Consider the following 27,200-nt stretch of genomic DNA (forward strand, 5'->3'; position numbering starts at 1 on the left):
CATGGCTCACTTTCACCACATATAAAATGGGGGATTGTGATAACATATACCTCATAGAAATGTTAACACATATCAAGTTCCTAGAACAGTGCCTGGCACATAGACTTATATAAGTGCAGTTTTCAGTTCTTCAATGAATAAGCAGGCGTTACTATATTAAGAGTGAGGACACGTGACCCTATAAGTGTATCCGATTTGCTCCACTGCCTCAGGTTGGACAGTAAACACTTATTCTTTTGGTAAAACTCACTGCTTCGCTCCATGGCACCGCGTCACCTGCCTGGCCTGCCACCACTTAGCGGAAGGGGAGGTGCGGCCCCTAATTCCGACAAAGTCCCCAGTCACCCACAGGCGGCACTGCTCGGGGTTCTGCGGCGGCCGGGACGTCCGAGCCCTCGAGGGGCGGTGCTCCTGGCGTAGGAAGGCCGAGCCTAGGGAGGTCCAGCGCCACGTCCTGGAATACAAGGGACACTCCTGCGACTTCCCAGAAACTCCGGGTGGGTCGCGGGAGCGGGGACGCACCGCCCACCGCCCGGCTTCTGGTCTCTGAGCCCGGGCCAGGGCAGTGGGAACCGGTCGGGGCGGGGCAGGGCGAGCGGGGCCGCGGCGGGGCGGGGCGGGGCGAGCGGGGGCGGGACCTGCGGGGGCGGGCCGGAGCGAGAGGGGGCGGGGCCGGCGGGCGTCAGGCTCGGGACTCCGCGGCGCCGGCGGCGGGGCACACTGTCCCGGGCTCCGCGCAGCCGGCGTGCTCCAGCCAGGTAAGGACGCCGTGGGCCGGCAGGGGCGGCCTCGAGACGGCGGGATCCGGGCGGGGAAGGGTCAGGACTGGGATGCGCACGGCCAGACGTGCGTCCCGCAAGCTCACAAACTGACCCTCGTGGAACGAGGAAGGATTTTTTACTCTTCGCATCACCGTGAGCGCGGGGCGTCGCGCCAGTTGAGGGATCCCGTCCCCTTCGGTCCGGGAAGAACAGACAGGTGCGCGTCCCAGCGGAGCCGTGCCTTCCGGGCGGCCGCTGGCTCTCCGCCTCCCGGGCTCCGGCGCTGGGCTCTGCCGAGGAACCCGCCTCTTTTCCCCTTGGGTCCCTGGGCCGAGGCCGCCCTGCGGCAAGTTCAGCGTTGGGTTCACTTTCCAGCTGCGAGGCAAGGTTGATTCCTCCTCTTTGCTTGGGCAGTAGCGCAGTCTTGATTGCAAGTTGGCAAAGTGGACGGAAACATTCCACAATTGCGCGTGTCCGAGCGCCTCACCCCACCAACCTCACATTTTTTTTTTTTAATCTGGGAAATTGTGTTTGAATCTTGAAAACAGCGATTTGCTGAATGCATGTATTGCAAAAACTAGAGCCTTGACCCGGGAGTGTGCACTTTTCCTCGGTTCCTAAGTGTCCTTTTGATTTGATTTTTACTTTTCATGGAAGAATAACATGTTGCTGTGCACCGGGTACGGAAACAGGCTCATCTGTTGCCGTTCTTTGGAAACTGGAATATTTGATTAGAAGGGTTGATCTCAGTGTTAACTTGGAACAACAGGATGGCTGGTGGCTAAGTGGTTTGAAGGTTATCCAAAATAGTTAAGCGTTTTGAGCATATACTGTGTATTTTTCCAGTGAGTGCCCATTTTCCTCTTAGGAAATTCTGAGCATTTACTCTCTTTTGCATGATTCTGCCCTAAGGAGGTGGGGAGAAAAAAAACAACCCCAACAAACCAATGGGTTTCCCAAATAAGCTTAGGATTTAACAGGTTGGTTTGTGACACTGGTAGCTCCTTAGTTGGCAAGAGTCACGTGTTATAGAATGTCATGATTTATATGGAGAAAAGTGTGTAATTTTCTCAATATATCTTTGAAAGTATTTTGGGGTGTAGTTACATTTTCAGTGTTTAGGAAAGACCTATAATTTCCCCATAGCCCAATTCATCTGATCAATATGTTACTACTCTTGCCAACTCATCTTGCTTCCTTCAGCATGTTTATGTTAACGATCTTGATCCTTCCCACAAGGATGTGTACATTTTGGCTTGGGGAACTGTATAGGGCAAGTGTTGTAACGTAAATCATGCAAATCAGTGCTGTGCTCTAGTTGTCAATACCTTTGCTCCACATAGTTCCGTGAACTAAAATTTTCACATATTCCCAAATAGGAAGGAATCTAGAATATTAATGTCTGCTCTGTCACTTTCAACCTGTTTATGTACTTATTCTGTATTGAGATCAAGATAGTCATCATGTTTTCTCAGCAGCTTGTTGCTCAAGGGCAGCGACTATGTTTTATCAAATCATGGTAAAGGTCAGAGAATGGAGACCTTTGCTCCCTGAGGTTGACCCTTGACGGGGTGGTTGGAAGGGTTGTGGGCAGTGTCTGGCCACTTTTCTGCTTGGGGAAGAATTGTTGGTCTCCTTGTCTTCCTCTGGGTGTCTGGAGTTTTGGGAGCCTGGGCCTTGGGCCTCCAAGCACACCTCTGCCTACAGGTTCCTCCAGGTTGATCAGGCTGGTGCCTCCCATCCCCTTCCCAGCTTTTCCAGCTCCTTAGCCTCCACCCTACTCCACCTCTCTCTGGATTCCCATCCCTAGGGAGAATTATTGTTTAGGGCAGGGAGACTTGGTCCACATAGTTGACAGGGGTGTGGACCCTCAGCCTAGTGCTGGGTTCCCCGTGGATGCTCAGTATCTCAGCATTGGATGCTCAGTATCATCAAATATCTGTTGATGACAGTATCATCTGTTTCAGATACTGTGCTCTCTTATCCAGGCTACACAGGCAAAGTGGAGTGACTGAGGTTGAACCCAGATCAACTGCTTTGGGGCCAGCTGCCTTGGTTGGATTAGGGTCATAAACTGGGCATGGGAACCTGTTAGAAAGGAGTGAAATTGGCCCATGGTCACTGGCAATTGTAAAATTACCCTGCACCTTGTGATTATGCCATGAGAATAGCTTTGTTGAAAAGATCCCCAGAGGAGAGGGCCTTAGTAGTTGCCTCCACCTCCCAGCTCACCTGCACCTCCCAGCTCGCCTCCACCTGGGCTTGCTTTTATTCTCTGCCTTAGCTCAACTAGTCCTTCCTTGGACTGGATTCTGTTAACTTTCCCACCACGTTTGACTGCTCAGAGCTCAGATGACCACAGCTACTGTGGTCTGCATGTAGAAAATTACATTTTCTTTTGTTTAGGCTAAACAAGGGTGGAATTTTTCCAAACAAATTGTTATTAGGAAAACAAAGAAAAAGCAAATAATGGGAAAATGTGTGTGTGTGTGGGTTGAAGCCAGTGTTTTGTTTTAATTTTTAGTTTTAAACTTTTATCCAAGTTACATTTCTCCCTCTCCAGCAACAGCCACTCATGATTCTTTGAGCTGGTCATTTTGATACTTATTGCTTGTGGTTGAGTGTTTCCGTTTGAAGCGTTACCTGTTGACTTCCCATTGTGGAAGATGATGAGTTGGCTCTCTTTTTTCCTCTAACCCACAACACAACCACAGCTTCCTTCTTTTCCCATCCTTGCGTTAGTTAAACAGTAGTTTTGGTTAGATCAATATTCGTAGCTAAGCCAAGTACAATGTTTTGTTTTCCTTGGACTTAATAATTGCTTGCTTTGTTCATTTGCTTAGTTTTTTATGTTCTCATCATTAATTCAATCCTAAACTCTTGGCTGGTTTTCTAAATCTTCCCTCAGATGCATCGGATAGTCTATCAGTTTCATTTTCGAGAAGAACCTGTCCCTGAGCCTACTGGCTTGCTCTAATCTGGCCTGGTTGCCCTCTACACATGGGGCACAGTTGTCACCCTGAGGACTTCCCTTCGGCATCATCCTGAGGATCCCCATCATCTGTCTTCTGTGTTTGATCTCTGTTGCCTGTGGCCCATCTTCCTCCATCTTGGTGGGCTCCTTTGTTTTGGTAGAGCACATTCTCAAGGAGCTCCCTGGCGAAGATGCAAGGGATGTCTATTTTTTGAGACAATAAATGCCTGAAACTATCTTTTTTCCACTGAAAATTGATAGTTTAGACTCTAGGATGGAAATTTTGAAAGCATTGTTCCATCACCTCCTAGCTTGTGGCTGTTAAACTTCTCCCAACCCGTGAGAAGTTCAGAACTGTTCTGATTCCTCAATTTTTGCCTGTAACAAATGTATAGGTTACAAAAATCCTGAAATTTCCTGATGCCGTGTCTTGGTATGGGTCTGCTTTCATCCATTGTGCTAGGCTCTTTGAATCCAGAAACTTACATCCTCCAGTTTGGGAAATTTTCTTAAATTATCTCACTGGTAATTTCCTCCTTTATTTTCTGTGACGTCTCTTTCAGAAACTCTTATTGTTCAGATATTAAGTATTTTTGACTGAGCCTCTAATTTTCTTAACTTTTCTTTCCTAATATCTATCTTTTTATTTCTTGGTTCTACTTTTGGGGGAGATTTTCTCAATTTTATCATCCTTCCACTGAGTTTTTCATGACTTAGTATTTTAAGTCAAAAGCTCCTTTTTTTATTCACATGTATCAGTGTGTGTGGTGTGTGTGCATCTATTTCTTTCTTGCTTTTGTTTTATGTTTTCAGTGTCTGCTCTTATCTCCCTGCAGAGCTTAATGATTTTCTGTATGGAAGTTTGTTCCTTCCTGCACAGACTCAGCTTCCCCAGGTTGCCTCTGTCTGTTCAATTGTTTAGGTCTCTACCTTTCATGTTAGAGGCTTTTCTCATTTTTCTAATACCTTGGTTGTCTGCCCATGCTTGAGTGGGCGATTCAAAAGCTGAAGAGATGATGTGCTTGTCGACTGGGAACTGGGCTTTAGGGTGACCTGGCTGTCTTTATTTGGGGAACCTCTGATGTCATTCCATCTTGAGCTGGTGAGAGCCCTTGAAAGGCTCTTCCAGTCATTTCCTGGACGGCAGGGGAGAAGCTGGCTGCCAGTGATGGCAATGAGGTGGAGAAGAGGGCTGGAAGTCTTAGCTCCCGCATCTTCATATTCCCCTCCACGGTGTTCCCAGGAAAACACCAGAGCTGTGCCTGATGTATCCCAATCCAGAAACCCTCTCTTTTTTACCCTCTCTCGGGGAGAAGGTGGGGAAGAAACTCCAGGGGTTCTTGCTGGGGTAGGTAGGGGGCAATCAGCTATCTGCTCAGAGTGGCTGAAGGGATCTGGGAGGTCCAGCTGCTTTTTAAAGAGGCTTTCAATCCACTTTATTTTAGCCTACCCCTCTCCCTGTAGAGGGTCCCAATGCCTTTGATTATTGAGCATTTTGGAGATTCTGTGGTATAGATCAGGTTGTTTCTTGGCTTCACCTCACCCACCAAAATGTTTTTACTGTTGTCTCTTCTCTCATTCTCCCCATCCTTGTGGATTTATACATTAAAGAAAAAAAAATTCCTTTATTGGACTTTCAGGAGGGAGAGAAAGTAGAGGGTTTCATTCAATCTGCCATTGGTGCCTGGAATATAGATTTCTTTCATTCTTTCTTATTTTGTGAGGAGGATTGGCCCTGAGCTAATATCTATTGCCAATCTTCCTCTTTTTGTTTGAGGAAGATTGTCACTGAGCTAGCATCTGTGCCAATCTTCCTTTATTTTGTATGTGGGCTGCCGCCACAGCATGGCTTGATGAGCTGTGTGTAGGTCTGCACCTGGGATCTGAACCTGCGAACCCCAGGCTGCCAAAGTGGAGCATGTGAACTTAACCACTGCACCACTGGGCTGGCCCCTGGAATATAGATTTCTTAACCAACCTCGACTGAGAGACTAGCATGGTTCAGCCCTGGCACGGTGCTGCCATTTCCCCTACCTTTACCAGCAGTAAACATTTTCTGACCAGTCTGGGCATATTCTTTCACTGAGCCCAGTTTGGACCTCAGGTTCCTTATACCACTCTAAGCATCCACTACCAATTGGTCACAGTTGTCATAGGAGGCAAAACCTCTCTCTAGCCCTAGCTTGGGTAGTGTATAGCTTGTTGCTTGTAGAGCCCTTGTTTCTATTTCTCAAATTCACTTTGTCTTGGAGGACTCATTCTGTCCCCTTGGCCTCTGACTGTCTTACCCTTCAGTGAAGCTCAGCTTCTGTAAGTCTAATATTTTAATCTGAAAGGTGGGTCTGGTGTCATTGGTGGCCATGTGGTCTCAATGAGGTTATCATTATTTCCTTCTGGAGGCCAGTTTATCACACGATTGCCTTACCAGCAGCAGCTTCCTCTCTTCCTGTTTCAAAACTCATGCCCTTCTTGGAATGCACCAAGTTCCTGTTTCTGGCTGGGCTGAGCAGAGATGACTGACCTATCCTGCTCCTCATGGATGATCACAATTTTCCCAACCCTGTTTTAACCAGTTGAGTCATTCCTTAGGCTCCCTTAATGCAGTGTAACCTTCCAGCATTCTATCGCAGTAGCTTGATAACATCAACATGAATTTATGCTTACATACAGAGTCATGACCACAAGAGTCAGCTTCCACTGAAGTAGGAAGAGCATTGTTCCCAAACCCTCTTATCTGCGCAGAAAATGCAAAGCTCTATACTGCCGGGATGTTGGCTATGTATTGGAAATCCAGAAAACATCGGTGGTGGCAATTGCTATAGTGGAGCGTGTGCAGTAGTGACTTGCTTTCTGGAGGATGACAGCGAAGGATAAGATGGTTAGAAAACACTTACTCAGCTGGAACTTACTGGGTTCCACTATGAACGAAAGCTTGGCAAATGGGAATCCCTGCAGGGTTCGTCTCTCCCTCTGTGCTTCCTTCCACAGGCATCCTTCCCTTTTCTAAATAGAACCTTTGAAGCCGTCGCAGCCTCTGTTTCCATGCAGTATAGTGTTTCTCTAATGTACTGAGTGCTTTACATAAGTCCTTTTTGTCTTCTCAGCTGGGTTGTAAACTCTCCTAGGGAAGAGCACAGCGCCTAATAAATACTTGATCAATGTACCAAATGAACTTTCCACATATTTGTGGCTACTTGACAGTTAAGGAAAAAAAAGATACTTGATCATAATTATCTAAGTTGTACCTAATAGCCTAAAGTTATTAAATTCTTGATTAAAGTTTAGCTTCACTTTGGCTATATAGACTGAAGCTTAGGGCATTCAATGTAAGTTTTCCTAAGTGTGTTATTTCTCATATTATTTATTATTATTATTTTCCATCCATATGTTTTTTTCTTAGCATAGCGTTGTGATTGTCTTGGATTTTGTGGCTAAGAAGAGTGGCTTTGGAGGAGGGAGGGAAGTATGTGCTGATGAGGTTGTCCAGTTCTCTGAGTTTTATGTTTCTGGAGGAGGAAGACCTCTTTGGATTTCAGCAATATACATATTTGTCCTTTTGTAACAAAACGTCATTTATTTTTTAAGGTTAAAAGCTCTTGAGAAGTTTAGCTACAGTGTATCAAAGCGACAGACTTTAAACTGTTGTATACTGTATGAGATACTTATAATGTAGAACTCCTTGTCAAATATCCTACTCCCTTTATCTTTGATTTTTGTGAAGTTCTAGCCTAATTTAACAAGAGAACATTTTAACGTCTTCTCTTTGTCTCTAATAGCGTTCCCCCACTGTCTTTTTGTTACTCTTTCCTTAGAAACTCTCACATCCTCATGGATTCCCCAATATTATGTTTCAGCCACAACTTGTGAGATCTCCACGTGACTGCCCTGAAAATGAAGCTGTGGCTTTTTTTTTTTCCCCCTACAAAGGAGTGATTTTAAGGTTTATTTTTCTGCAAATATAATTTAAGCATGCAGCGAAGTTAGTTTTTACCATTGGGGTTATTTTTGTTTCATAGAAGGCAGTAGGTTTTCTTTTTTATTTTCCTGCTTTGAGTGATAAAAGTGCTTGATCCTTTAACCATGCATTGAAACAGAAATACAATTTAACTGAGTAATGAATGCTGTTAGATATGTAAATTTAGGTATGAATACTAAAAATTTTTTTTAAGGATTGTCAACTTATTTGTTACATATTTAAACCAGATATAGAAGCATTGCCTGAAAGAATTCTTGTTCGTAGGTTCTGGAGTTGTAGCTGAAAGAGGTTTTTTGGACTCAGAGCTGGTGGTGCAACCTCCCGCCTCCCCCAGACAATGGTAGATCTCGAGATGCCACTGAGATTCTCCGATTCTCAGTGTGCTCTTTGGATTCTCCCTGCCGTCATTAAGAAAAAAGAAAATTGTTGTTTTATATATTCATTGATAAAAAATGTAAACAATACTGAAGCTTACAAAGAAGAAATTAAAAATGATGCCAAAACCATTCCTGAGAGAATCTTGGTGAACTCCCTCTCAGTCATCTCTGTCATCATTTGACTTTTTAAAAGTCTTTAGCAACTGTCTATGTAGTAATTAACCTAAGGAGCATTGCGTGCAACTGTTTATGTAACTCAAAATTCTATAATGTTGATATATATATATATATATATATATGTAATTACTTTATAAGGTTATAATTAGTTTAGACATAATGTTCTTTGGGTAACATTATTTCGTATAGGCATTTTCTTGTAGGAATGATTATCATTTTTTTAAAAAGTTTTTTATTTATTTATATTTTTTGGAGGAAGATTAGCCCTGAGCTAACGTCTGCTGCCAATCCTCCTCTTTTTGCTGAGGAAGACTGGCCCTGAGCTAACATCTGTGTCCATCTTCCTCTACGTTATATGTGGGACGCCTGCCACAGCATGGTGTGCCAAGTCGTGCCATATCCACACCCGGGATCCAAAACGGCAAACCTCGGGCCACCGAAGCGGAATGTGTGCACTTAACCGCTGGGCCACCGGGCCAGCCCCTGATTATCATTTTTAACAGCTGGGTGATAGTCTGTCTTGTTACTATGCAATGCTATTTTGAAACACTCCCCAATTGCTGAACATTTGGGGTTATGTTATTTATTTTTAAGTAGTGTTGGTATACTTTTTCCCTTTTGGAGATTATTTCCTTGGGGACTATTTCTCAAAATATCACTCTGGGATTAAGGATTTCTAACTTCTGTTAATCATTGTCAGAAGGACATAAAATAATAATTTGAAAAAGCTCACTAGCTGCATAAAGTTATACAAAGTTTCCATTATCTTCTTTCTTGACCTTTCAGATCAACTGTTATCACCTTTGTGTGAAGACCAAGGTTTAGCTGGAGCTATTGAGGCATGTTATGTACTCAGTTGTAGGTCAGATAATAAAGCCAGAGTAACCTGACAGAGGGTTCTCCATTTGCAGAGGCCGTGCTTTTGTTGGTAATGTCTATAGCCTCATTTCATTTGGTGGATGTCTGGTAGGAAGAGTTCCCAGGGATCAGTAACAAAAGGTGCAGAGGTTGTTATGACACCTGTGAAACTACATTTGACCTCAGTACCTGGTCTAGGGTTCACAAACCTTCCAGTAAGCAGAGGAAGGCATTATAAATTCTTGCATAGGGAGCTCCAACCTTCCCACCCACTTTCCCATTCCTGGACTGCATGAGGAAGTAGGTGGCAGGACAGCCAGCAACGTTAGGGAGTTTGCGCGTTGATGTAGTTTCTTGATAAAGAACCAGAGCAGAGTGAATTCCTATTCAGATTTTCCCCCTGACACCTTTCTGTCTAATGTTTAAAGCCTGGGCTGGATTTCTAAGTTAGCTATTAACTGGTATTATGTTACCCCGCCTCAGGTTTTCCATCTATTAAACAAAGCATAATGATGCATAATTAACAGTCCACTTCAGAAAGATTCATGGCCTAATGCTTGTAAAGGACTTTAAGTGTTTTATACTCAGAGTGTTTTATGCACATTCATGAATAATGGGTTGGCTCACTCTCTTTGGCAAAGGGCGTCTATATTATGCCCATTTTATAGATGAGAAAAGTGAGCCTCATGGAGCGTAGTGGCTTGCTGAGAATCCAAGGGTAAATTTAATGTAGTACCTGTGGAGTTTTTCTTGGACTTTGTGGAACAAGTGGAATCTAAAATAAATTCTGCATGAGTGTGTATGTGTCAGGAAAGTGGATTTTCCAGTTTTTAAGCAAATAGAACCTTTCAGGGGGATAGGCTTCTTCTTTGTAAGGGGGAATCATGTTTGGCAAGTTCACTAGAGTTCTTAAAGAGCATTAAATAATTGTGGAAGCTAGGGATAAACTGTGATTTTCGAAGTGATTTTGAAAAGACTGCACAAAGGCAATTAAATCAATTGAGTCAGTGGGAGGCTGGGAGAAACGTTTTTACAAATCAGGAACAGGGGGGAAAGACACAACAAAGCTTAGACGTAGGTGGACATTTCTCAGGATACAAATGGGAGTAAATTAGTCTCATTATTATTTTTTGAAATAGACGATGTAGAACAGGGAGTACACAGCGGAAACTCCAAGTTTACAGTCAACAAACTGCTGGGACACTAAAAAGCCAAACTGTTGGTCTCAAGTCTCTGCACATTGGCAGGGGAGTGGTAAAGAGTGCATTTAGGTAAAGTGAATCTATCTGTACATGCAGATGGACATTCTAGTTTTTTACTCAAGAAAGAGATTCAGATATTATTGTAAACTCTTAAGACATTCACTAAGTATATGACTTGGAACGAAAAAGCTAAGTAAATCTTAGCTGTTGTTACAGATAATTCATAAATGCTATCTTACTCGTTTTCATGGTGCTTCAGCATCTGAGTTTTGTCAATGTACTTAGACATAATGGACTTAGAGAAAAGCAAATATATTTATCAGTGGCATAGAAGATTGAATGAAATACTCCCATCCAACTCTTTGGTCTAGAAAGACCAGTTGCTTGGTCTTTCCTGAGGAGACACGCGGACAGGGTGCGCCGTCTTGTGCCACGTCAAACCGAGCTCAGTGACACCCGGAGACCATTCATCCGCACCTTCTTTATTCTCAAATAATGCCTGCCTGCTCCCAGTAGTTAATGTGTATTGGGTGCGTAAGATGTGCCAGGCTCCATGCTAAACTCTTTGCATAGATTATCTCATGTGATCCTCCCAACAGCTCTGTGAAGTATGGCAAGATTATTTTCAACATTTTCCTGATGAAGAGCCTGAAGATCAGGGAGATTCAGGGAGATTTGCTGAAGTGGTGGAGCCAGAGTTCAGAACAGAACAGTCTGACTCCAGAGCAAGCCGTCCGAGCTCTACTGACCTATATGCACTGGGGTATCCTCCTTCCCTCCCCCTCTCTTAATTTACCTCCTGGTAAACAGAGGACACCTAGAAGAAAACATAAAGGTCTGCTTCAAACAGAACGGAAGCAATCAGTTCCTCTGGGTATCACTCCACGCCCCTTGACCCTGTAGATCCTAAAACGTCTTCATAGCAGCACGGTCCAATAGAAATATTCTGTGAGCCAGATATGTAATTTAAAAGTTTCTAGGAGCCACATTGAAAAAAGCAAAATGCAACAGGTGAAATTAATTGTAATAATATAGTTTGTGTAACCCAGGATATAAAAATATTACAATTTCACCATATTATCATGTAAAAATTATTAATGAGGAACCAGAAAAAGCTGAGGAGCTTGATATGAGCCATGTAGTACAATGCAATGCAACACAATGTCTTACGCAGTGCAGTGGATAGAGTGAAAAGTAGTCTGACCAAACAGGAAAGTTGTGATTAATGGAAACATATTTATACTGCTTTAGTTCTAAATTTTAAAATGAATTAAAATTAAATAAAAATAAAACATTTAGTTCCTCATTTGCACTAGCCACATTTCAAGGGCTCAGGAGCTATTTGTGGTGAGTGGCTACCATATTGATCAGTCCAGCTCTGTAGCAAAAGTTATTCTCTGTCTCCAAAGACCCAGGGACTCCCAGATTCCCCATCCCCACCCCTATCTCCTGAACCCTCTCAGCCCCCAGCTCATCTTCCCTGCCTATGCTCAAGGCTGCCATGTACAGCTGTACAGGTTATACACTGCAAAACTCTGGGATGTCATTCACATTGTAGATCTGGTAGATTTGTTTATTTACTGTGACAGTTTTTTGGAAGATGGAAGTAAAGTTTTTAAAGGAGGAGACATTTTTTCCTTATTCATGCCAACTCATTTTTTTGGGAGGTGATTATAGCCATTCTGTTCCTTCCTAGCGTTACAACATTTGGGCCCAGGCATTGTTCTCTTGTATGCCCGGTACTTTCCCAGTGTCCACAGCCTGTGGCTGGAAGTAACAAAGCAGCTTCAGACAACCTCTCCTCCTCCAAAAATATTGTCACGAAGCCATAGTCACTTTTCATGGTAGTTTACCTGGGAGCCGTGTGTCTTATTTGTAATTGTAGTCCCAGTGTCTGGCACACAGTAGGTATTTAACACATTTATTGATTTGAATTGTTATCTTAATGTTCACTGGGGCCTCTGTACTGTGTCCTAAGTTGCCTTTGATGAAACTTGAGGAGCCGGCCCGGTGGCGCAGCAGTTAAGTTCGCACGTTCTGCTTCTCAGCAGCCCGGGGTTCGCCAGTTCGGATCCCGGGTGCGGACATGACACCGCTTGGCACACCATGCTGTGGTAGGCGTCCCACATATAAAGTAGAAGAAGGTGGGCAAGGATGTTAGCTCAGGGCCAGTCTTCCTCAGCAAAAAGAGGAGGATTGGCAGTAGTTAGCTCAGGGTTAATCTTGCTCAAAAAAAAAAAAAAAACGCAAAACTTGACCCAGGGCTGATTTATCCGAGCACTGACTTGGCTCTCTCTTTCACCCAGTCACAGCTCAGCCTTCGTGTGGTATCCTTGTTCTAACTAATAATTGTCATGATTGTTATTATTACTAATAACAGCTACCGTTTATTGATCACTTTGTGTCAAGCATTGTGCTTAGCAGTTTGTGTGCATTATTTCATGTAATCTTTCCAGACATCTCTAGGAGGTGGGTACTATTATTATTCCCATTTTATAATGAGGAAACTGAGGCACTGAGAAATTAAGGTCACACAGTTCGTAAGTGTCAAAGCTGAAATTTAAAACCAGTTCTGTCTGACTTCAAAGCCTTTCTGTGCCCTAAGTAGCAGGACTGGGCTTCTCTTTTGGAACCTGGGGCCTAACTGACAAGTGACCACACTGTAGTGGACTTATTATTTGTCTGCCCAGATTTCCTTCCTTTGTTCCTTCCCAAGTTCCCCTTTGGGGAACTTCTCTGTCTCCAATTCATGTGGTTTGGGTGGGGTGGACACTAACTCCGGGGTGGGGGTGTGGTCATGTAACTTAGCTTTGGCCAATCTGAGAAGTGCCTCCACCTGACCTAGTGATTGGTTCAGAGGTTACCACATGACCCAGGCTTGCCCAATCAGGCTGCTTTTCTGCTCCAGTTTAAGGCAGGAGGCATTCTTTTCCTCTGGGAGTTTTTGCTGCTAGAGTGATGTAACTTGGAGCTCCTGGGGGCCATCTTTCCCTGCTACGTGGGGGAAGCTGTTTGAAGTAGGAGAGAATGAACAAGGCTGGCATGCCATGTGAGGTAGCACTGAGAGGTGGTGAGAACACAGATAGTGTCATTTGAACCCCAGGATTCAGATGTGCCAGCGTCCCAGGACTTCTTGGTTATGTGAGCAGACATATTCCCTTTGTTGTTGTTTGCTTAAATCTAGTTATTTGCAATCAAACGAGCCCTGCCTGATATGCAGACTTTTCACAAGATGAATATTTTTGTCTTGGATTTCCCATTGCCATTGTCTGTGTACCCTTTGGATGAGCTGATGATCTCTTGGGCCTTGGTGCCTACTGTTGCCTGCTCTTTGCCTGGAGGCTTTTGATCCCTGTAGACTCTGTATATGGTAAGTCTGCTTCATCCCATTTAGGTCCATGACCCCTGCCCCAGTGAAAGGAGATGCCACACCCAATCCCTCCTCACCGCTGCCCTCACCCTCTACCCCCATGGCACAGCCCACACGCAGGGATGAGGATTGTCTCTGGAGTGGAGCATTAGAGAAGTCTGTTCTTCATAGACATTAGAAAAATTACTCATCAACTTACTTTTGAATGCTGATCAAAGACTGTCAACACTTAACTCCTCTGGCCTCTGACCCCATCTGGGATCTCAGCCAGCTTAGGCCAAGGCTTTGCCTCTTATTCCCAGTTTCCTTGGCTCCCAGCCTCTCTGATCAGCTGTCTTCTTATGTACTCTCAGTTCCCCGGTGATTCTGAACTTCCATCCTTCTGCTGGCTTCCTTCCAAATCTTTCCGGCCCTCTGAGGGCATTGTTCCATTGTGAATCAACTCTCCCACACCCCAGCCACCTCAGAGAATGCGAACACTCCCTACTCTGCAGCTCTCTCTGCTGTAACATTCTGGTTTCCAGGTCATGCTGAAACCCTTTCTCCTTTAGAGTTCAAGCCTTTCATGCAAATGCCCTCCTGGTCTCTCCTTTTGTCACCAACCTCTCCGTCATTCTCCCTGATAGACTCATCTGGTTCACGGTCTTCTCTCCCAGCTCTGCCATCTCTACATTCCTATGTGCAACTAACTTTGTATGTCTATATAAGTTGTGCGATTGCCTTGGCATAGATAAAGTTAGTAGTTAATTGTGGCAGGAGTGGAAAATAAGGGAGACTTCATAAAAGGGGTTACCTGTGATCAGGACCTTAAAAAATGAGTAGGATTTCAACAAGTGCTCTTCCAGGTAGAGAGAACAACAGAAGCAGGGCATGGGGATATGAAAAGGCCCGGTGTATTTACCCACTTGAGCCCTTGGAAAAAAGTGGTAGTAAGTGAACAGGGAACCCAGGTTGGATTTGACATGATTGTATTTAGTTAAGATTAAGGAATGACTCTAACGAGGTCCAATTTGGAGAATGCATGAGAAGGAACAGCCTTTATTATAAAAGGGAGAAGAAGTATAGTAGTTCCTCCTTGTCCTTGGTTTTGCGTTGCGTGGGTTCAGTTACCCTTGGTCAACCATGGTCTGAAAATATTAAATGGAAAATTCCAGAAATAAATAATTCATGAGTTTTAAATTGTGTGCCATTCTGAGTAGCGTGGTAAAAATCTTGCGCAGTCTTGCTCCATCCCATCTGGGATGTGAATTGATGAGGATTATTTTAGGCTGGTTACTTTTAAAACTGCAGATGAGGAGGGGGCTGGTTACCTTTAATAAAAGCAACTCTGAGGAGTGGAGTTTGCTTGCCCTTTGTTGGGAAACATTTACATTTGTAAGGGAAACCTCCATCTGTAAAGATGCCTCCTCTCTGTGCCAGGAAGAAGGGGGATGACCTTGTCTCTAGAAACTCTTAATCAATGCCAAAGGCAAGAACTTAAGTTGTTTACTGTCTGGCAACTTCATGTAACTGACGCCCCCCCCCCCCCCCAAAAAATCCTCCTTTGTCTTTAGCTGAAGATAATATTTAAACGGGTGACTTCTGCCATTTACTCAGTCTGGTTTGATTCTTATCTAAAAGTTATAGGACCACCCAATAACCAGACCCTACTGGCACTGATACCATTTTAACAACTCTTTTTACATATTCTCTCCTTTGTCTTGTAAAGAAATAACTCACATACCTATGCCTTAAATTTAGCCCTACTCTCCACCCATGTTGGCAGCAGCAGCAGCTCCTCCTGCCCGTGGGCCCTGTCCCCACGCAGCAGCTCTGCCTGCCCATGGGTCCTGTCCCCATGCTATTCCACACTATTCTCTAAATAAAAGAGCACTACTGCCAGATCTTGAGAGTCCAAGAAATCTTTCTTTTGACTCCTCGGCTCACCGACCCCGCATCATGAATCATCCCTTTGTCCAGTGTACCCACGCTGTATGCGCTACCCATCCGTTAGTCACTTAGTAGCCATCTAGGTTATTAGATGGACTGTTACAGTATCACAGTGCTCGTGTTCAAGTAACCCTTATTTTTACTTAATAATGGCCCCAAAGTGCAAGAGTAGTGATACTGGCAATTCATATATGCCAAAGAGAGGCCGTAAAGTGCTTCTTTTAAGTGAAAAGGTGAAAGTTCTCGACTTAACAAGGAAAGAAAAAAATTATATGCTGAGGTTGCTAAATCTACAGTAACTTTCATTGCAGCATATTACTATAATTGTTTTATTTTATTGTTAGTTATTGTTGTTAATCTCTTACTGTGCCTAATTTAGAAATTAAACTTTATAATGGATATATATGTATAAGAAGAAAATGTAGTATATATGGGGTTCCATACTATTTGTGTTTTCAGGCACCCACTGGGGGGTCTTGGAATGTATCTCCCACAGATAAGGGGCAACTACTGAACTTTGAAAAGTTTTCAGAGGTGGGATGATATAATAAATTACAGGATTGAAACTTGATTGGGTTGATTGTTAAAGGAGAAGAGGAATAATTAGAGCAGTTTAAGAAAGTTCATAGTAAGACTAGGGATGTAGAGAGAAGGGATAGTGGAAGAAAAGATGGAGGGATTTGCAGAGCAGATTGGTTATGAGCAGCAGAGAAACCAAGAAAGATGCCTGCTGCTTCGGAGGTAGGCGCGATCGAGGCCCTGCCTGGTGATGGGAGATTGAAGATGTAGGCTTTGGGAGGAAACAGCTGCATACTAGATATGAATCGAATTAGTTGGTCTTTTAATTACTTTATGTATAAGGTAACTTATTTCATGATGGTAAAAATGACTTAAATTATATAAGCTTAAGACTTTTCTCAAGCTATTTTATAGGCTACTGCAACTGGGAAATGTCATGATGGTTCAAGGGAAATGGAATGAGTTCTCTGATCAAATAAGGTTAGGAAACATTGCATTCTATATGATTCATAGAGCCTGTTCACGTATTAAAGGCTCTGAGAAATCCATACAAGAAGCCAGTTTGATGTTATTTAACCCAGCTTTTCCCAAATATGTTTGTTCATTCACTCATTCAACAAGCATGCAGTAAGCACATACTATGAGAGTGTGTTTTGGGCACTGTGCTGGTCTACAGTAGAGAATAAAATTAGCTGATGTCCCTGCCCTTATGAGATTATGGTCTGGTGTGATCTGACAGGTCCTAGTGTTCTGAGAAATGCAGTTTGGGAAGCCTTGAGTTAACATGTTTAGATATTCCTGTTTGTGCTCTGGAATGGAATTACTTGCTTAGCTCCTCATTCTTTGTAAAAACCTCATCTCAGAAAGGATCTGATCATTCCTTTATTCCGTAAGGCAGGTAGCAGTCATCAAAATGAGAACCTACTATGTGAAGGGACTGTTTTAGGAGCCGAGGATCCAGCGGTGAATATACAGATTAGGTTCCTGCTTGTGTGAAACTTGCAGTCAGTGGGGAGAACACACACATACAAAAATAATAAAGAAAAATGTCATGTAGTGATAAGTATCGTGCTAAGAATTAAAATAGGGATCTGAGAGTGACTGGTTGTCTACTTTAGATTGAGTAGTCAAGGGAAGGCCTTTTGCCAAAGTGACATTTAAGCTGAGATTTGAGTTACAAGAAGTTGTTGGCTAGAGAGCGAGCGAGGGAGAGCAGGTGGGATGATTTTCTAGGTGGAGGGAACATCATGTGCAAAGAGCCCGCTATGCCATGAGTTTGCTGTGTTTGAAGAACAGGAAGAAGGCTGGTGTGGTTGACTCAAAGTCGGCCGGGGGGAGAGTGATACTAGATGTGGTTGGGCAAGTAGGTGGTATGCTAGGTTAAGGAGACTGGGTTTTAGTCTAAGTGCAGGGAAGCCATTGGAGAGTTTAAGCAGAACTGAGGACATGAACTGCTTTATGTTTTTAAAAGTTTTTGTTGATCGATGAATGGAGAAAGAATTATAAGAAGATAAGCAAGTAGGAGACCTATTAGGAAGATATTGCAATAGTCCTGACAAGGGATGATGGCGGCTCTATCAGTTATTGCTGCAGTAATGCCATGTAACAAACATCCCCATAAACTCAGTGGCATACGAGAATAAGGATTTATTTTTGCTCATGAGGTGATGGCATGATTGGGTAGTTCTGCTGATTAGCGCCAGGCTCAGCTGATCTTGGCTAGGCTTGTCCATGTGTCTGTGATCAGCTGCGGGTCAGGTAGGCAGCTCTGCGATGTTGCCTGGGTTCTCTGATGTGTTTGGGAGGGCCAGCTGACTGTCAGCTGTCTAGGATGGCCTCAGAGGAGATGGCTGGGACAGCTCTGCTCTCCTCTGTGTTTATGTTCCATCTCTCTGTTAGCCTGGACTTATTCTCAGGCTAGCCCAGTCATATTCTCATGGTGATTGCAAAGAAGCAAGAGAGAAGAAGAAACAAGCAAGCAGATTTTTAAGCTTTAGATTGTGTCATTTTGCTACTGTCCCACTTGGTCAGGGCAAGGGTCAAGGTTACATGGGTACATCTACACTTAGTGTGGGAGGGCATCACCAAAGGGCAGGGACACAGAGAGGTGTGAAAAGATACAGGGAGGTTTGAAAAATCAGGGCCATTAGGGCAATCAGTTGCACTAATGGGAGAAGAGTGAAGTAGAGACTTGAATATTCAGGTTTAGAATATTTTGTAAGTATAGTCCAAAGAGCATGCTGATGGATTAGATTTGTGGTATGAGAGAGAGGAATGAATCAAAGATAACTCTTACATTTTTGGCTGAGCATCTGGGGAGATGATGAGGCTCAGATGGCAAAGACTAGGCAAAGAGCAAGTTTTAGGAGATATCTAGAGTTCTGTTTTAGCTGTGTTATATTTGAGATACCTGTTAGATATTCAAATATCTAAGATGTTAGGTTTGCAACTGGATATATAAATCTGAGGTTCTTGGGGACAGGGCTGAAGATATAGATTTCGGAGTTATCAACATATCGATGGTATTTCAAGCCATGGAACTGGGTGAGGCCACCTCTGAGGAGAATATATAGATGAAGAAGCAAAGCAAGCCCAGGACAGAGCCCTGGCGCACACCAGTGTTTAGAGGTGAAGCAGAAAAATAGAAGCCAGCAAAGGAGACTGAGAAGATGCAATATCTAAGATTGGAGAAAAATCCAGGAAACTTTGGTGTCACAGAGAACCAAGAGAAACTAACCATTTCAAGGAGAGAATGGTCAGCTGTGTTGAACATTGCTGGGAGGTCAAGTAAGATAAGTGACCACTGGGTTCGGCAACAAAGAGGTCCTTGGTGACCTTGACAAATGCAGTCTTAGGAGAATGTTGGAAGCCCAGCTGGAGTGGTTTGAGGAAAGCACATGAGGTGAGAAAGAGGGACAGTAACCTTAATCCCTTCTAAAGGGACTCAGAAGTGACCTGGTAGTTGGAGGTGAATGTGGGTAAAGGGAATGGTTTATGTTTGGGAATGTAAGTGATGCTACTGTGCCAAAGGGAATGATCCAGTAGAGAGGGTACAGTGCCCCAAAGAGAGGGGGAAACTGCAGGCCAGAAACGTTTGCGATAGCAAGAGAGGATGGGATTGAGTATTCAGAATAAACTTTAGTCATTGTGAATTACTTTCTTCAGGGGTATTTGGGTTCTACATTTTCTTTCTAATTTTGGAATGAAAGGGTATATCCGCTATTGGAACAGTTTCAGCCATCATCCGGAATAGGAAAGTATATATGAGTTCTCTTGTCACACTGCGCAGGTGGAATCCCTGAGTATTAGGCTCACTCTACTGTTGTAGAGGAGAGACCTCTTTGGAATTATTCTGTCTTGGTAGGTGGTGCTCGGTGTTTCTTATAATGAAACTGATACATGCAATTTCTTAGATTTTGATATGGGTAACTAGTTGGGCAGGTCCTGGGCAGAACTAAGAAGGGAATGTGAATGAATGTGCTACTTCCTAGTCCAGGTTCTTATACCAGTTTGACTTGATGTTTTGATCAATATAAAGAACCAGTTGCACCCAGCATGCAGGTATTACCATGTATGCATAGACTAGCAGACTTTAGGGTGATTGCCTAGTGCAGTAGATCCTAGACAAGGCACACATTCTGGAATTCCAGCTGAGCGATAGAAGTTTTGCTTCGTATGCTTTTTAAGGAGTGTAACTCCAATTTTAAAGTGTAATGTAATGCAAATGTATTAAATAAATGGTGATTTAAAATGTATTTTGTTTAAGTTCAAGTATACATTTGGTGGTATTTAAGCATCTATTTTCATCAGCCCTCTTGCGGTATGTTCTCTGTGTGTGAGAGAGGGTGGTGGTGTGAAAAGATGCAGTACCCTATCTAGGAGTGTCCTAACAGCCTTGGAGGATTTTTGTTAAGTGCTTTGAATTTGCTTTGCTGTTTCACTCATTTAAAATATTATTGTGTCTACTTGTGTAATTCATGCCGTAAACTGAGAACCACACCTGTCGCCACTCTGCCTTTTAGAGCTTTCTCGTTTGGCAGAAATAATACTGAAAAGGACACCTGCCAGGGTCTTAGTTATTCTTCTCTACAGCAATCTGAGGAATGTTAGCTCAGTGATAGCAGAAATAACACCAAGTCAAGAAGCAGGGCTTAAGTCAGATGAAGTCGGAATCTCAAAATGTAAATGCTTCTGGTGTGACGCTGTAGATCTCTGTGACTGTTGGTTCTCTGATGCATTGGGTCATTCAGGAGGGTACAGCTGAAAATGCTTGGCCTATCATATTAGCCTTTAAAAGTTTTTTACAACAAATATGTTGTTTATATTATATTAGTATAATATTTACATTTGTGTCACATACTGAAGAGTAAATCTTAAACTGAATTTTGTTCAACTTTTGCCAAAAATGATCTTAAGATAATATTTAACAGATATAGACCAAGGATCATATTACCTAACTATTTCTATACTTTATTCCTATTTCTTGAGTTAATAAGAATGTAACCACATAGAAATGCTTTTCCCAAGGCTTTATTTACTAAGCCATTATCGAGTGTTAATATGAGAAGCAGCCAGATGAGGATTATTTGTATAATTTCTGCCTAAACTTCTATTGAAGATGTATCATCTACTCTCTTTCATTATCCTTTATGACCCCATAAACTAGTTTCTCCTTAGAATTTAATGACAGGCAAAGTTTTTCTTTTGGTAAATTGGTGTGTATCATAAAAAATTATTATTCTATGAGGCTTTATGTTTCCTTTGTTCCCTGGATTTTGAGAAGCTCCAAATTTATTGCACAATGGCAATAAACGTCTCAGAGTTCTCTATGGGTCAACAAAGAAAAGAGAAAAAGAAACAACAGTTTTAAAGAGCGTGGGTGATTCTATTCTCCATTCCATTCGATGAGCATATGCCCCAGAGCAGGGGGAGGGCTGGGGCATGTGGGAACCTGCTGCTCCCTCATCTGTCTTAGTTTGCAAAGGTTTTTGCATGAGCATCTCAGTGCTGAATATGATTTTAGTGGTTAAAAATAAGTACTTTTTCACACAACTGTCCTCTAAGTCCAGGCCAATTACTTTATCTAAGGCTATGCCAAAATACCAAAAATCGATTTTTTTTTCTGTGCTAGGTTGTTTGCAAAAAGGCCTCCTCATTCACCTCCACATATTTACTCCACCTTGAGTAGTCACCTCCCATACTGACCTGGCCATGTGACTTGGTTTGGCCTGTGAGACAATAGCAAGGTAAAGTATTCAAAGACGTGAATGTGTTATGTATTGGGGCTTGCTCTCTCTTGCTGCTCTTGGAGCCCTGAGAACTATATGCATAAAACCAAGTTGTGCTGCTGAGGAGGCCACATGGGAGGGAACTGAGGTGCCTTGGCCGATAGCCTGCAAGTGCCAGAAATGTGAGTAAGGCCATCCTAGACATCGAGACCAGAATTGCCCACCCAATCTATGGAATCCTGAGAAAGAATACATTTATATTGTTTTATGCTCCTAATTATGGGGTGGAGTTTTTTGGTTGTTGTTGTTTTCATCAAATGCTAACATATATGTTTCAGCACTAGTGGACGTTTCTGCTGATGTGTGTTGGACTCACCCAGAGACAGTATGTCAGTCTCCACTGTGGCTGTGTTTCTGTGGAATATTGAAGGCTGATTTTGACTATATTCCATTTTTGCCATATGTGCTGACATGAGAACCAAGCCCTAAATAAGCTTTGGTTTCACCCTAATTTTTTCTGCCTTTTGGTTTCTGATTTCTCCTTTTATTTTTAATTTTCATCTGTGTATTATTTGCCTATTGTACATGTATTCTTTAATATGTATATTTCTTAAATTTCTTTTATTGAGAATAAATTCAGATAACATAAAATTCATCATTTGAACCGTGTTAAGAGTACAATCCAGTGGTTTTTAATATATTTACAATGTTGTGCAACCATCACCACTATCTAATTCCAAAAGATTTCTGTCCCTCCAAAGAGAAACCCATACCCCTCAGTTCTTCCCTCTTCCCATCCAAATAGAATTCTACTTTCTATCTGTGTGGATTTGCCTCTACCGGACATTTCGTATAAATGGAATCAACAGGACATGTGGCCTTTTGTGTCTAGCTTCTTTTCTTAGCATAATGGTTTCAAAGTTCATCCATGTTGTACCATCTATCCATACTTCAGTCCCTATTATGGTGGAGTAACATTCCGTTGTATGGATATACATATCCATTCATCAGTTGATGGACATTTGGGTTGTTTCTACTTTTTGGCTATTATGAGTAATACCACTATGAGCATTTGTGTACAAGTTTTTATGTTTTCAGTTCTGTTGGGTATATACTCAGGAGTGGAAATGCTGAATCATATGATAACTCTATGTTTAACTTTTGAGGAACTACCAAACTGTTTTTCACAGTGGCCACACCATTTTACATTCCTACCGGCAATATGTGAGGGTTCTGATTTCTCCACATTCTTGCCCATACTTCTTATTTTTCAATTTTTTTTGCATTATAGCTATTCTAGTGCGTGTGAAGTAGTATGTCACTGTGGTTTTGATTTACATTTTCCTTATGACTAATGATGTCGAGAATCTTTTCATGTGTTTATTGGCCATTTGTACATGTTCTTTGGAGAAATGTCCGTTTAAGTCCTTTACCCATTTTTAGATTGTTTTTCTTTTATTGTTCAATGGTAAATGTTCTTTATATATTCCAGATACTAGACACTTATCAGATATATCTTCTGCAAATATTTTCTCCCTTTCTGTGGATTGTCGTTTCATTCTTTTGGTAGTGTCTTGACATACAAAAATTTTTAAGTTGATAAAGTCCAATTTATACATTTATTTTTGTTGCTTATGCTCTTGGCGTCATTTTTAAGAAGCTATTGACTAATCTAAAGTCACAAAAATTTACAGCTTTGTTTCCTTCTAAGAGTTTTATAGTTTCAGTTCTTAGATTAATAAGCCTTTGATCCATTTGAGGTCATTTTTGTGTATGATGTGAAGTAGGGGTCCAAATTCATTCGTATATAGCTGTCCTAGCACCATTTGTTGAAAAGGCTATTTTTCCTCTTTGAGTGATCTTGGCAGCCCCATCAAAAATCAACTCACCATGGATGTATGGATTTATTTCTGGACTCTTAATTCTTTATCGTTGTCTATATACCTGTCCTTATGTAGTGCTACACTGTTTAGGTTACTATAATATTGTAGTAAGTTTTGAAATTGGGAGTGTGAATCCTCTGACTTTGTTCCTATTTTTCGAGATTGATTTGGCTATTCAGCATGACTGTATGAATTTAAGGATCAGCTTGTCCATTTTTGTAAAAAAAAAATAAAGGCAGTTGGAACTTTGATAGAGATTGCTTTGAATCTGTAGATCCGTTTGGAAAGTATTGCTGTTTTGGAACTATTAAGTCTTTGAGTCCATGAATACAGATATCTTTCCATTTGTTTAGGTCTTCATTAATTTCTTTCAACAACATTTTGTAGTTTTCACTGCATAAGTCTTGCACTTTCTTGGTTAAATTTGTTCACATATTTTTATTTTTAGGTTTCTCAATTTCTATCTGGATGTACACATGGGATAAATTATAAATCAATAAAAAATAAATGTGTTTAATATAGCTCTTCAGCTATTTAATGCAGCCAGACTTTTACTCTAGAAGTCTGGGAGTAAGGACGCAAATTAGATTTCTAGTCTCAAAACTATTACTATTTCTGTTACATTCTCTTTGCTTTTATTTATTTATTTATAAAATGACACCTGCCAAGGTACCATATACTCCTGCACATTTTAATTTCTTAGTGATTAATAGTAACACTATGAAAATTAAATTAAAATGACAATGCTGATAGCAAACACTTACATGGCACTTATGTGCAGGTACTGTTCTGAATGTTTTATGTGTATTAACTTATTTAATGAAATTAAATACTAAGTGGGGTGAAGTTTTAAATCTTAAAGGACTGAGGCCGGCCCAGTGGTGCAGTAGTTAAGTTCACATGCTCAGCTTCGACGGCCTGGGGTTCGCTGGTTCAGATCCTGGGCATGGACCTACATACCACTTATCAAGCCATGCTGTGGCAGGCGTCCCACATATAGAGTAGAGGAGGATGGGCACGGATGTTAGCTCAGGGCCGGTCTGCCTCAGCAAAAAGAGGAGGATTGGCAGCAGATGTTAGCTCACGGATAATCTTCCTTGAAAAAAAAAGTTAAAGGATTGTGTGATTGCATGTGTGTGTGAAACCTTACCTTTTGAGAGACATTTGAAAAAACTCCCATAGTTTTAACCTAGAGTTCTCAAAAAATAGCTATGGTGAGTAATTTTCAAAAATTAAGGTGTTAATAATGGCATTAATGAAGAAAGAGGAGGAGGTAGTATTTGTCAACTCAGCTTTTTTGGACTTGAATTTTTTCATCTCTCAATTGAGAGATTTGGACCCAGTGATCTCTAATTATTAGAGTGTCTGTCTCTCATTTTCTGTAATTAAATGTAATATTCTGGGTACAATCTCTCCCTGTCCTCTGTGTGGCAGTTGAGAAGAGGGATGTTGCAGGAGAAGACTCTTTAAGGCATCAGGTCAAAACCCTGCTGGAGTGTAGGCTCCATGAAGGCAGAGCCTGTGTTTTCCGTGGCACTGTTGTATCGTGTCACAGTGCCTGATGTAGAGTAGATTTTAAATATTGTTTGGTTGAAAAATGAAGGAACAAATAAACAGAAGGCTGGAAATGAATCATTTTCAGTTTTGATTTCTTTTTAATAGTGGAAATAGCATTTTCTCCTTTGGGAGTTTGTGTGTGTATTTGGGTGACAGTGGGGGAAGGGAAGGATTATTGAAACAGGCTATATTTAAATTAATGGAAGCTGTTTTTAGTGTTTGTTTTTCTTCACACCCCCCTTTTGTGATGCTGAACCCTTGGTCTGAGATGTGCCCCTGCTCTATCGTCTTCCATGGGTGACAACTAACTCAGCCTTTAGCCCAGCTCAGATATCATTTTCTCTAATTATCTTGCCATTTTCCACCTCCAGGCTCCAGAGTTGAAGCTTGTATCCATCTATGATATAGCACTTACCACGTAGTGATGAAATTGTTAGCCTCTGTTATATCTGTCTGCTCTCCCAGGCTGTGGGCACCTTATTGGCTGTGTCTTGTGCTTTATTTCGTGTCCCAGAGCCTGATAACATACCTGGCACTTAGCAGATGCTCCATGAACGTTGTTGAATATGTAAATGTCTGTCACTTCAGAACAAAGGTGTGGCAACAACCACCTGACCAGTTGCTTTCCTGTTTGCTGTGTGTAAGAAGCTTGATGTGCATTTTCTGGTTTATACCTCTTGATACTCTTTTAAGGTTGATATCATTATCCTTATTTTGTGGATAAGGGAATAATCTTAAAGGGGTTAAGTAACATGCATAAATACAGCTAATAAATGGCAAAGCTGAGATTTAGAGCCAAGTCAATTAGACTCCAAAGTTCAGACTCCTTCCCCCAAAGCATGCTGCTTAGCCAGAAGTTCCAGTGTAAATAATTGATGAAATAAGACAATGGAGGGTGACATAGGGAAAGAAATCTGTAGGATAATGTTTAAAGAACCATTGTTTATATCTTCTCCCGCGCTGTCAGGAGACAAATTAAAATTTTGGGTATTCTAATATATCAAAAGGTACAGGCCTGTGTTCTAGATGGTTGAATTTTCTATGTTTAAGACAGTAGTAATATGGGGAACAAGTGGGTTTCTAGAATGTCAAGCTATGTAGGATTTTAGGGCTGAAGACTACATTGGAGACATCAGCTTTGGTTCATGAATCTTAGAGATGTCATCACAGGGCCCTCAGAGTTTGTGAGTTCTGCTCTCAGTTGCGTTGTCAGTTAAGGGCAGAGAAGCTTCCTCTGCACCATGAGGCTCACTTGGGTATGTCAGCAGGGGATTCAGAATCCTGGTGGACAAAGACCTGTCACATTAAAGAGATGAGAGTAGGAGAGTGGTGGAAACACCTTCATTTCACACATCAAGAGATGTGTGAAACTCTGGCCTGGGCCTCTGGGATGAGTAAACCCTGAGCTGCCAGCCCTTTCGGAAATAAGAATCTCTTGCATAGGACAAGATTCATCTTCAGGAGCATCTCAGAGGAAAAAGGGATCCTGTTAGTTGTTTGTTAATGATTCTAAGACCCTGCTGATTTCATATGCAGATACTTTTGAAATAGGACTTTTTTTTTCAAGTCTGTCCAGTGACAATGAGAGAAACTAAAAATGGTAAAGGATCTGAAGTAGATGCTTCTGTTACCCTTGAGGTCTAGTTTGTGAGGTAAATGCCATCAAGGCTTAAGTAAAGTGAAATCATGAAGTCACCCAATACTACTTATTGAATACCTCTTGTGTTTCAGACAGTGTACTGGTTGTTAGAGCACACCAAATATTATACTTTCTTTTGCTTGATTTGTGTAAGGTGGAGTATTCAGAGGGAAAAGAAATATTCGGAAATACGCTTTTGAGAAATTGCTATGAAACAGAATGGAGATTTATATGTATGTATAATGTATGTGTACGCACACCTACACACACACACACACATATTAACTAATTTTTCTTTTGTGGTTATCTAAATATCAGTATCATTTATATAAGTAGATTTGATTTTTAGAATTTCACACAGCACTGAAAAAATTAGGCATTGATTTATTTTATAGAATATGATTTCTCAAATCATGGAATTTTCGGGCTTACTGAAATATGTGATCATCTGTTGGCAAAACTTGATATTGAGGGTGAATGCTCAGGTGTCACCTCAAAAAGAGAAGCGTCTAGTTTGAAGATCTTTGGAGGGTCAGGGGGTGTGTTTTGGAGAAGGTACTAAAAGGCAGTAGAGCGATGATGAAGGGAGAGTTTTGTAAAATACTAGATTTTTGTTCAAACTTTTGAAAAATTCTGGAAGTTCTGTGAAACCATTCCTCAATTCAGATGGCCTGTATCCCAATATCGTTTACTTGTTTCTTTCTAAAGTTTTGTACCATGTGCACTGAATAATGTTTTTCTCTGTGGGAA

General features: G+C 41.8%; 1 protein-coding gene across 4 annotated transcripts in view; it reads left to right on the top strand.

Moving 5' to 3' along the window:
• Positions 1-250: 250 nt before the first annotated feature.
• The window catches only part of TEC (tec protein tyrosine kinase), a 123,311-nt gene continuing 96,361 nt past the window's right edge, over positions 251-27,200 (top strand). Inside the window, exon 1 of one of the 4 annotated variants that reach the window (XM_008521611.2) lies at positions 251-497. The gene's annotated coding sequence lies outside the window, so the exon portion shown is untranslated. Of the gene's footprint in view, positions 498-654; positions 759-21,286; positions 21,390-27,200 lie in introns of those variants that run through there. The other 3 variants (XM_070615012.1, XM_070615014.1, XM_070615013.1) reach the window with 3 other exon arrangements.

The sequence above is a fragment of the Equus przewalskii genome, chromosome 3 (genome assembly GCF_037783145.1).
Source record: "Equus przewalskii isolate Varuska chromosome 3, EquPr2, whole genome shotgun sequence".
NCBI lineage: Eukaryota > Metazoa > Chordata > Mammalia > Perissodactyla > Equidae > Equus > Equus przewalskii.